General features: G+C 25.3%; 1 protein-coding gene across 1 annotated transcript in view; it reads left to right on the top strand.

The window, feature by feature from the left end:
- The first annotated feature begins 430 nt into the window (after positions 1–430).
- LOC111037843 (prolactin-releasing peptide receptor-like) overlaps positions 431–12,681 on the top strand; it is a 67,558-nt gene continuing 55,307 nt past the window's right edge. The window contains exon 1 of the mRNA XM_022320638.1: positions 431–653. The gene's annotated coding sequence lies outside the window, so the exon portion shown is untranslated. The remainder of the gene's footprint in view (positions 654–12,681) is intronic.

Below are 12,681 nucleotides of genomic sequence, written 5' to 3'. Positions count from 1 at the left end.
TAGTCAAAATAGTTTGATCAAACAACAATAACCTGTGCGTTAATCAATATCATTACAAACACTGCGTGTATACAATGTTAAGTACCAGAAATATTTAATGTGTCTGTATTTTTTTGTTATAAAAATCAACTTAATTTGAATGACCACAATTTCCCATTATATCTATTTATTTGGTTAATAAGACATGTTAACTGTAGTACTACACATAATATGTAATGTTTTTTGTTTTTGAATTTTTTTTGCATACCGTTTTCAATACAAAAAAATAAAAACAATAATAAAAACAATCAACAAAAACAACTCCAACCCACACAGACTGTTCGGAGCATGTATAGCCGTTTCCATACCCTTGCGGGTGCATCTGTAAATACAAGGCCGTAAAAAGGGTTCAGGACTTGCGCGGGGTTGTTGCAAGGCAACACAATGCGAGAGCACACGTTTAAGGTTGCCAGTCCGGTGTCGCCGAGCGGTTAACCAAAATGTTCAAAGCGCTTATGTTCACGATCGCTTCTCTCGTTCCGTATTTATTTGAAATTACGAAGGTGTTTACTCGTAGAATTAATTTTTTTTCGCACACATAACACAGGAACAAACGATTCGTTTATAATATACATGGTTCCAAGACGTTCGAGACAGCCTATAGTTCGAACAGCGTAAGTGAACATAAATTTGAATTCAATGCATACGTATATGATAGATAGGTAACTATATAGGTATTCAAATATTTTATAAAATTAGTTTTATTGTTATAAGTTTATTGAACGTGTGGTGAAAAGTGGTAATTCATATAAAATTTAATTTTCATCCAAAATATTGTTTTAGATTCAGTAATTATTATATTTTGTTGAAAGTAAATTTAATAAAGTAAATTTACTTTAAAATTAAACAATATGATCATCATTGAACAAAGTTAAGACCTTAAAAATAAAAGTGTGAATGTTGTTAATAGGGTAATTTGCAAAATGTTTCTTGTTTAAATAATCCACTAATATAATAATAGTTAGCCAAAAGTATAAATTATATTGTTAAATGTTTTAGACTCATTTTATATATTATTATATGAATAGGTATTTTCAGTATATACCGATTATAGATATTATTATTATTTGATATGTTTGTATAATATTTTATTAAATTAGAATTAGTACTCAAATATGTAACCAATGAATAGGTTTAGAATAATTAATTAAGTAAATAATACTATTAAGAAATAAAATAATCAAATACTCGTTTACTTTTATATTTAGAATTTGAGAATATAATAGTTTGTTGATTGTGAAAATTAAAGGCCTGTAAAAAGTGTAATAAATAATTAGTGTTTAATAAATATCTATCACTATTTATTAAAATGGTTTATTAAATATTCAAATGGTGACAGTATTCAAGAATATAATATAATGATATATATTATTTTATTTTATTAATTAAGGTTGCGAAAAAACACTTCTTATAAAAAATGTTTATTTAATAAACTTTATTATAACCTTCACTTCAGAGTTCAGAGTTTATAATATGTTAACTAATTAATAAATATTTAATATAAATAATTCAACTGTCTCATTTTTTATTTTTGTAGTTTTATATTTTTTCCATTTTTAATTTTGTTTAAATTACAAAACTGTCATTGCGTTAAATATTGATGTAGTCGTTAAGTTAAAATAATTAATTCTTCTTTATTTTTTGTTATTTTCAAATACAATTTGATTTTCTATTAATACATATTAATATATTTTTATTTCATTTATTTTATTTTATCGTCAAATATCACGATATTTATATATAATCTAGTAAGACGTGTATTTTAATTTATACTATAAAATGTATACATTTATTTTTATTTTGTTAATTTTGTGACATCGTTGTTTGATGACAAAATTTATTTTAGGATAAAATATAGTAATAATAGTTGACATGAAGGTTTAGAAAAAAAAAAACTTGTGATGACGCTCTACTGTATAGTATGTGCCGAGAGTACCTCTTCATTGACTGGTCCACAGCTGTAATGGATGTGTTCAATTAGAACATATAAACAAATCATTGCACTTGAAAAAATAATATAAGCGAAAGCTGTCTATCATTCTATTTTTCGAAGGGTATTAAAAAAAAAATAATATTGCTATTTGTAATTTTTTTTCTACAAAACTTGCTGCTCAATATGGTTAGGTTAAATCAATTTTGGTCAAAAATAATTTAAATAAATTATTATATATAGTAATTTTTAGTAATTTTTTTCACATAATATTACTATTATTTAATAATATAAGTCATTACTTACGCTCTGTAGAATGTTCCGAATAGGTTCGTATTAAATTATTCATCAAAGTATTTCGAAAATTTGATTCTGTATAGTAAATAATAACATGTGAATTTTCAAGTTTTTACGAATAATATATTTTGAGGATAACACCAATTTAAAAAAAAAACATTATTTTTCTTTAAACATCCAATTTTTCAAAAATTTGAACTTCAGACGCTTATAAAATTAAATTTTGTTTTCGATATTTTTAAGCTACTATAAGAGCAACGACTTTTGGGCGATTAAAAATAACACAGGTAGTGATGTTATAAATTTATAATATTATAATAATTTTTATACGTGTATCATATTCGATATTTTTGTCAAAAATGAGTTTAGCCTGCCATATTACAAATTAATGAATTATCATGGTTGTGATAAACAAATTATAATGTATCTTCAGAGTTAGTGGTGTCGACGTACGGTTTCCGGTCATATTCATTTTTTATTTACAATGTTTTATAATCTTAAAAATTGAACATATATTTCTCCGTGACTTGCTCAATGGCGAGGTATACTTAAAACCTACCGTTCAACAGTTTTACTTCCACGGATTTTTTCCATGTACAAATAATTGAGGAGCTCACAATTCATTATGATATTGCATTTCAAAAAAAGTTTATTAAATTAAATGGTATAATGATGAAGCAGTGGCTTTAACCAATGATTTTAATCAGTATGCATATACTTTAAGCTGTCCATGGTTTAATAATTATAATCTGATGTTTGAATTCATTGTTTTAGCTATTGATGAAAATCTAAGCCATTTAAACATCTGACCTACTGTAAAATACTTTTAACAAAAGCACATAATACGATTTTTCTAAAATTCCAAAACATCGTTCATATAGTTTTTAAAGAAAAAAGTTTGTTATATTACTTACTTATAAAATTTAATTTAAAACATATTATCATATCGAATATTATTTTTTCTGTAAAAAATTACGTAAATCCATTTCCACGAACAATTTTATACAGCACATATTATTTTTTAACTCATCTGAACTTCTAAGATTTGAGTAGGAAACTTTTTGATATGAAACATATAATGCGTCAGGTGAGATCGGCTGAAACGTGGTGACTTGTGGCGACGCGTCGCCACTCTCTCGAAACATTTTATGCACATTTACAATTAAGAATAATTTTCTTAGAAAATCTGAATATTATGATTTTGCCATGTTTATTTCCTTTACTTTACCATCCTATCATTTGTTATGCATATTTTCTATGACAAATAATATCGAAGTTTCACATCTGCCAGACGTCCAGACTGCTCACTTTTTATATTTTTAGAAGAACAATGATTTGAATTAGAAAACTAACAATCTGATTATAATTGTAACTGTTTATAATTGTTAGCATACATTGTAAGACAAAAGAAACAATAATTATTTTTCTATTTTGATTTTATTCAATTATTTAAAGAACTGTACTCATTAGTTTTTTTAAATTATAATCATACTATTGGTATTATATTTGAGAAGTAGTGGACAGTTTTCTCAAAACCTTTCACTATTTTGCATATTAATTTAAAACATTAAAAAAATTGTTATCCTTTATTTATATTAGGGTTAAGCTACGCATTTTATCTGAATCATATTATACACATAATAAATATTGCATTTTATACTGCACTGAATTACTTGAATTAATTTCCGTAATAAAATTTACATTATGTAATACCTAAAAGATAAAAACCAAAAAACCTTTTTTTTTTGTATGAATATTATTAAATATTAATAAGAACGTCGAACACAACGTATATTTTTAAATATACGCAATCTCTATTGTTTTGACAAAATACTAATATTTTTTGAAATTTTTGCATATTTTAGATAAATATTGTACATTTTTAAATATTTAATAATAATTTTTCGACATTGGGCAAATTCGAAACAAAATGTTATGCTCTTACGCAACACTTTTGGCCTTAAATAAAGAATTATATGTTTTTATGTTATTTTTTTTGCAATTCAATTAATTTGGTTATCATGATCATATATAACTTGAGATATAAGTTAAGATGATCAGTACAGGAATTTTCGAAATGATAAGACCATCAGTCACTATTGAGTCATAAGTATTACCCTTAAAACAGTTTGAGTCAGTAAACTCAATAGTATTGATAATATTTGTTGTATCATCATGTTAGATCACATTTTGTCATAATGATAGAGGTATATCATGGTTAATTATATTATTTATATAAACATTGCAAAATATATATTAAGATAAAAATAATTAAATGTATTTTGTTTATGTACATTGTTTGATTAACATCAGCTCGTAAACTCACCAGTCACTCAAATGAAACTTATGAATTGGTTTATAGTAAAATGTATGTTTTATTTTATAATTTATTTTCTGAAAAATAGCCGAATACTGCTTGAATATTATTCATTTTTCAGTAGGTTTTAGGTTTATAGTAATTCCCAATACGCTCGTAAACAACACTGTGACAATGATGTTTGATTAGAATTCGAGATGAAAGCTCAACACCATTTATTTTGTTGTTTTCGGGTTATAAGCCATAATAATGAATGAAAATTATGAATATTTTGACAGATAACTTTTAACTATATAATCTGCAATGTTTGAGGTGCAATAGATATATAAAAACTCTAAAAATCAGTTATTTTTATCACTGTTTCAAAATATTAAAAAAAATTACTTAAATCAAGTTTATTTTATTTTGTCATCTCTAATAATTTTTCAATAGAAGTATTTGGGTTTATACGAAATTAGTTTTATCCAAATAACATTTAAAAACAAATATTACTGCGAATACAAAAAAAAAAAAACCACACACACTCTACTTTGAAAACCAAATAGAAGTAGTTCTTAATGTTAATTAACTCATTTAGCAATTACCAATCAAGCCAGTAGTTAAAAATATGTTGAATTATATCATCCATTATTATGGCACTTAATATTATTTGGTATTCAAAAAACAAATTTCACAGTTTATGTTTTAATATATAAAACAGTCAAATGTCAAGTTGTTTGAACCAAATTTGTTATTTGCACATAAAATAAACTTATTCGTAATTGCCTATATTTTTAAATTATTGGATATAATTGGAGAGTTAGTTTTTTTCTTTCCCAGTTACACTATTTTTCCGCTAAAACAATTACCAGGACGATAATATTATAATATTGTTCTTCACATTGTGATTCTTGAAGAATAATTTTTCTGAAGTAGGTGTTTCTTCTTCTCAGTAAGAAAGGATAATATGTATTTAACAATATATAATATAATATGTATTAAATTGTAAATTAAAGATAATGATTTTTTAAATAAAAATTCCCTATATCGTAGCTAATAAATTATACAATATTGAACCCAATGTAATAATAATTTTGGTAGGTACCTACTAAAAAAAAATAATTGCATGATTTAATAAATGTAAGTTTTTATCATAAAATAAATAGATTTTTCTTTCGAAAACAATAATAATTATTATCGTTATCCTCCAAAGTAAAATATTAAATTTCTTATAAATTATAATAATCATAATATTATATTAATTGTTTATCGGCGTGATGTATAGGCAATTTAGGTACATCGGTGTATTCTTTCATCGTGGTAGTCGAACCGTATCTCGTGATGTTATCATTGACGAATTATAATACGAGAATTATACTTCGTCACAGCAACAATACCGCTTCAACACCCATGTCGACACGCGTGACTACTGTTTAATAATAAACAATGGTACATTTTCGGATTTCATATAGCACGATAAAGGTTTGACTCTATAGTTATATCACATTTTATGTTTTCACAATGAATCCATTAATGAGATATAATACAGTATTGCTTTAAACGCCATTTCTACTACGAATAAAAGATGAATAGCGTAGGAATAAATATAATGCACGATTAAATAAGACAGTAATAGTTCTCATTTTGTGGATGTTATCTAATGACAAAAATAAAGCAATAAAGTAATCAACTCTCTAGAAATGAATGAACAGTATTGTTTTTTTTTTGTGGGGGAAGGATGGATGAATATTTTTTGCNCCCCCCCCCCCCCCCAAAAAAAAAAAAACCCCGATTTGAGAGTTTAGAAATAGACTTTGAAAAACAGCTCTAATTTTACACGAATAGCAAATCTGGGCCCAGTTGAATGCTATGAAGATGCGGTGTTATGTTTTAAAAGTATAGGTACATCTGTACATTCAAAGGCATTTGAAAATAGCACAATAATAATTTATATTAAATTATTCAATTTTTTTTTTAGTGATTTTTAGCTTTTTAACAAACCTGTCAGCAAATAGAATTTATGTTAATTGAGTTGCGACTGCTTTAGAAACCAAATTCCATGGTACCTTGAATTTAATTTATTTAAATATGAGAGGTTAATATTCTGATGATAATTTATTGTGAAGGTTTTGAATCTTTGGAGGTTAAAAAAATTTTTTATGTGTTTTGATCAAAAGTTGCTTAAAATTATCATGTGTGTACAACGAAAATTATAATTTTATAGATGTTTCATACCTAACCCAAAAAAGGAACTAAATATGATTACATTTTGTGTGAATTTTTTAAAATTAATTTAAATTTGTATAACTTAGAAAAAAGCTTTTACTTTCTGGATGAATGATAATTTAAAAAATATTGTTAATTCAATACTTTTTAAAAATGGCAGGTTCCCAAAATCCTTAATCAAAACACTGATTTATTTTAATGTAAAATTGATACAAATGATTATAAGTATTGTAACTATACTGAACCTCAAATATTTTTTATTTAAAAAATGTATGAAATATTTTCTAGTTATGTATTGTAATGGAAATTACAACTTTTGGACACCTACTAAATTTTAAGTACAATGACCATTGTTTGAAAAAGAGTAGAGCATTTATTATAGATTTGAAATCTGTTAGAAAGTTTTGTAGATGTAAGCCGCTATTAATTTATAGGGATTGGGCTTAATTTTGTTCTATTGACTATTCTCCCGGTTTGATCAGTTTTTTTTTTAAAGTTTGTAAGATAATATAATATGATACCAATCAAAATATTTTTAAGTTCCATACACTCAGTTTTTTTTAGAAATTTAGGAACATCATACTACAATAATTTTTAGAATAATCAAAATTGCACGAAATCTTATTTTCTTCTCTAGATTTTAGACTTTAAAATTAGCGGCTATTATTTTCTTTGGTTTACCCGATACGGAATTATTCACTAATACATATTGTGTAGAGTGTTAAAGTACTTATAGCATTGACTTTACCGTTATCTGCACAGTTCAGGTTTATATAAATTAGGGTGAATTAAGTAAAGGTTTTTTTTTATCTATGTGTGTACCTATATAATGATGTCGACTGTATTACATGTGTATTTCTTAATTATTATTCTCTAACATTCTATGGTTACATAATACGTTTTTTTGTCGTTGTTGTTTTGTAGACAGCATTCAAATAAGATTTTTTAATGTACCTATTTAATCTTTTCTAGTAGTCCCTAGGACATTAAGACTTTGAAGTATTGTGTCCCTGCTTTAGCCTCTAGGATTACAAATTATTAATTTTACCCCAGAGTACTTCCTACTCTAGAGGTAATATTTTTTTATAAATATCGTGTTCCCGACTTTCCCGTTCGTATACGAACTTATGATTTTCCTTCTATACCAACAAGAAATTGACTAACGACTTCAAAAAGTTTAAAAATAAATATCTAACAAAATGTTTACATAAACATAATCACACATTAAACTATATAATAGTTAAAATCCAAAATTTTAAAAGTATTATAAATCTTGTAAAAAAGCCTTTTACTCTAATTCAGGGTTTCTTAATTTTATCAGCGGAACCCTTTTTAATGTCCACTTTTATCGTGGAACCTTTAGTTCCTTCTTTGGTTCAATAGTTTTGCAACACACTATTTATAAAAAATATTTACAACAAAAATAAATTCAAATAAAAATATTTATTTAATTCAAAAAATATTTTTAAAATTAACAAAAGTTCATAAAATATTCTCATACGAAATTAACTTTTCAATTTAAGCTTTAATGGGATGATGGTTTTGCATTTTATTATTAAAGATATCCTTAATTTTGGGCTTATTGAATGGAAGTTGAATTTTCACTTCAGGTCCGAAAAGGATCAAGTCTAATGCTGTGTTTCATTTCTGTCGATACATAAGCTGAGAACTCCGATTTATGATAACAATTACCTAGTATTTAATCGTACTCTATATACTATAAACATTATCTTACTAGAGTTCAAGAGTCAATTAAATTGATGAAATATTAAAACTGAGAAACAAGTGAATCGATGTACAATTAAAAATTAATTTTAAATTAGAAAAATTTGAATTTACATTTAGTTAGATTTTTTAAAAGAGTTCATTTGAAGTTTGAATGTTTTAAAAATAGAATTTAATTTTCATGCAACCCTTACATTATGATCTTCACTGCAAAACCTTAGGGTTCTTCGGAACACAGTTTAAGAAAGGCCATTAGCTGTTTGTTTTGGGAAACGGTTTATTTGAAACACGTATTTCTAAGTGTGACAAGAATGTGTTGCCAAAAACCCAGGTAGTCACCCATCCGAGTGCTAGTAACGGCAGCTAGTATGTACTCTTAGAGCGTTGCCGCAGATTGAGCTAACCGTTCCTCACCAAGCTATTTTGATTTTTAAATACCATTATTATTCTCGTTCTTTATTTTATTTTCCTTTTATCAGAAATCTGTAAAATTGTTGGAGCAATTAATAGATTTTTTATTCTAAATAGGTCATTATTATTATAAGATGAACTATTTAAACTAATTTCCTAAATAATATTTTTTACATGTTTCACTACTAATCTGTTCATTATTTAATGACTATTATTTCTATTAAATTTGTAAATAAGCCTGAATATAGAAAACAATTCAGAAAACTTTGAATTCACAGTAAAAAGCAAAATGTGTATACAATTGAGATTATACAAGTATAGTGTATTAACTTTGTATATATTATCATTTATACTTGAGGTCTACTTTTGAGTAAGGTATATAATTTTAAATAATTTATTTTTGTGGTTATAATAAGTCAACGATATAAATTTCCAAACCAAAAATGAACAAAGCATTTTCAGCTTAATTCATTAGACAATACCTGTTTAACTAAATAACTCATAACGATTTACAAACAACAAAGAGACACGAGTTTGTAATTAAAATATCCCTAAATAACGAAAACAATACTTAAAATAACAACTTAATTCTCAGTACAAAGTAACGATTTAAAAATATGATAACATAACAAACCGATAATACACCAAAACATATTGAAAATAAAATAATCATATCCGATGTCAATTGTATATGAAAATAAGTTTTAAGAGTAATTTTTCAAAATATTTCATTAGCCGAATTTTGTCGCTGTTTTATTATTTTGATATCTACAGTACGGAAATATTTCTTTTTGTGAAAAAATGAAAACAAAGATCTAAACGTAAAAGTATTCAAAGTGTAAAAAATCTTTAAAAATAAATGTTTTATTCTTTCATTTTTTACACCCCAACATCTTAATATCACAAAAATACGATGGTAACTGAAAAGTCAGTTAAATTAGACGATTGTATAAAAGGAGAAAAAATATATAAAACATTACAAGCATATATCTTTTGAAAACATTGGTTCATACTTGACACCTGGCACTTAACTACTTAAGTAAAATAACTTTTGCGAGCAAATAATTTACTCCGGTGAGATTCATAAATGTAATGAATTTTTTTTAAATGGATTCAACTGTTGTTAATTGACTATTCGACACATTCCATTTAGGTACTTCATTTAAAACACCTATGAAGGGTGAAAACTTAATTTTTCCTTTATATTATTCATAATGGGTTTATTTGAATGTAATTATAAATTCGAAATGAGTCCCCAGAGCGTAGCCGAATATTTTTGGCAATGGCCACCAACTTAATGATATGACTTCGTGTTTTCCTATATTGGTACTTAAGCGTGTAATTGTATTACAATAATTATAATCGGTTATAATTACACTCCAATATCGTATTTAAAATTTAAATATTATAGCCCGTCTCGTCGTGGTTTCGTTCATTTTAAATTTGTTTCTGATCATAAATATTTATTAAAAATGAAACCGAATCATATTTTTAAATATTTAATGAGTCATTACATTATCTATGTGGAAACATTGACAGTCACCATGTATAATGCACCGATCGTCTTGTCTTCTTATAATCGTGCTAAGATAAAAACTTAAATTAAATAATTCTATTTTTGTTCGTTTCACAAATTATAAATTTGTATAGGACCAACAATGTAAGACAAAAATAATTCATCAAAATAAATTATCAATACAAGATAATAAATTACAATTTATAGTTGAATTTCTGGGTACTCTTTTGTTACTAAATGTATGGTTCATTTATTCTTTTATTAATAATATCAATTTTCTTCAAAGATGACTACGGTTTTGCATTAGTGACAAGTTTATTGTACAATTTTCAACTACAGGTACTCGATATTATTTAAAGTATAAATATAATTGTATTTAAATCAACAAAAACAAACGATAGTCTTGAATAATATGATTTATTTTGAATAAGAGTAAGACATATTTTCACAAAATATGAATGACAGTACAAAAATATCTGGGTGGAACTAATTTTTTTTTTAATACAAATTAAATTGATGTATTTGTGCTCAAGATGTTTTCATTATTAAAAATATAGTTTTAAAAGTAAACCGTATAAGCTGTAAAACGTTTCACTAGTTATTAAAATGATGACGGTTCTTAATTTTAACGCCGAGGTTCATTCCTTAATAATTATTTAAAAACGATAAATTACAGTATATTTTGTTAATAACATTTAAAGTAGAACATGTTTACTGTTTATAAGGTTTTGTCGTGAAATACAAAAATTAAAAATTAAAATCTTCTGAGTATTTTTGATGTTCTGTTTCTATATTTGATACGATATTTGGCGAACAGGACTTTTCAATACTACGCTGTAATGTAGGGAATCATTTTCTAGTCAAGCCATAAAATGTTGCAGTCAAGGTTTTAAAAAATTGTACATGCGTATAAATATTTTTTATTTTGATAATGCGATTTCAAAATAATAAACTCTAATTTTTTTTATTCTTTGTACAACATATTATTAAAAAATATTTCGACAATGTTTTGTTCTATAAATGATAGTTACAAATTATTTGTAAAGTTAAAAATACTGAAATGTAATGAAAGATGCATAAAAGTTTATTCATATGCTAATAAAAAAATATTAACCATGTATGAAAATATATTTTTATTAGTGTTTAAAGTTAAAATGTCTAGAAAATTTTAGCATTTGCAAATTATTTTGTAGCTAATAATTTTAAAACTCACTTTTATATACAGGTCAAAGGTTACACATATTCAATTTAAAAAAAAAGTAAAAGAAACTAAACAAATATTTTTAACGAGTATTTGAAGTTTAAATTATGATGAAATAGGATATTTTTGTGTATTATAATGATTTCTTATCAAACGATTTTCTTATTTTGTAGCAATTCAAAAATGAATATAAATAAATATTTTGAATCATAACCAATTGTTTAAGTATATTAGCATTTTTTATACATGTTCAAATTCAATATTCGATATTATAGTTTTGACAAAATTTGTCGAAATCGATCAATTTTGCTTGTTATTTTGCAGTTAAAAATATGTACAATTTGTTATTTCATAGATTAGGCTTGATACATTTAACACAAGATTCCTCATAAGTAGTCCATATTGAAATTAAAAAAAAAAAAATTTATTAATCAAATGTTTGTACTTTTTACGGAAATTTTAGGTTCAAATTTGAATGATATATAGATATTTAAAAAAATAATAACTATTTTAATTGTCTTGAAATTAATCAACATTATACTTTGGAAGTGGAAACTTGAGTTTTTTAGAGTATATCCCTATAATATTGTATACCTACACATACAAAATTGTAACTTAACATATACATTACAGTGAATAAAAAATAAATACCCTCGACACCAACAACCACACCACACAGTGGTTACCTAGTGGTTATAGCGATCCCTTTTTTTAAATATCAGGTTTGTCTTTTGTTAGTTTTAAACGACGTGTTATTCAAACAAAAGCTACGAAATTAGCTCCATCCATCAACGTATTATATTTCACTGTTTTGACTTGATCAAATTCATGGGTCGGAGAAAATAAACTTTCACCACTCCTTATATTGACGCTAAATTTGAGGACTATAAAGATTTATTTTTTTTCATTTAATGCAACTATGCAAGATCGAACAACGAAATAAAAATATTTGCACGTGCCATTAAAATTTGGCAAACGGGACACCTTTGGCACGTGTTCCGTAGGTTTTCCCCCTGGTCCTCGCAGTGTAGTCTTAAGGA

Source organism: Myzus persicae, unplaced genomic scaffold, assembly GCF_001856785.1.
Source record: "Myzus persicae strain clone G006 unplaced genomic scaffold, MPER_G0061.0, whole genome shotgun sequence".
In the NCBI taxonomy this organism is placed as follows: Eukaryota; Metazoa; Arthropoda; class Insecta; order Hemiptera; family Aphididae; genus Myzus; species Myzus persicae.
This window is presented reverse-complemented; position numbering and strand designations above follow the sequence as displayed.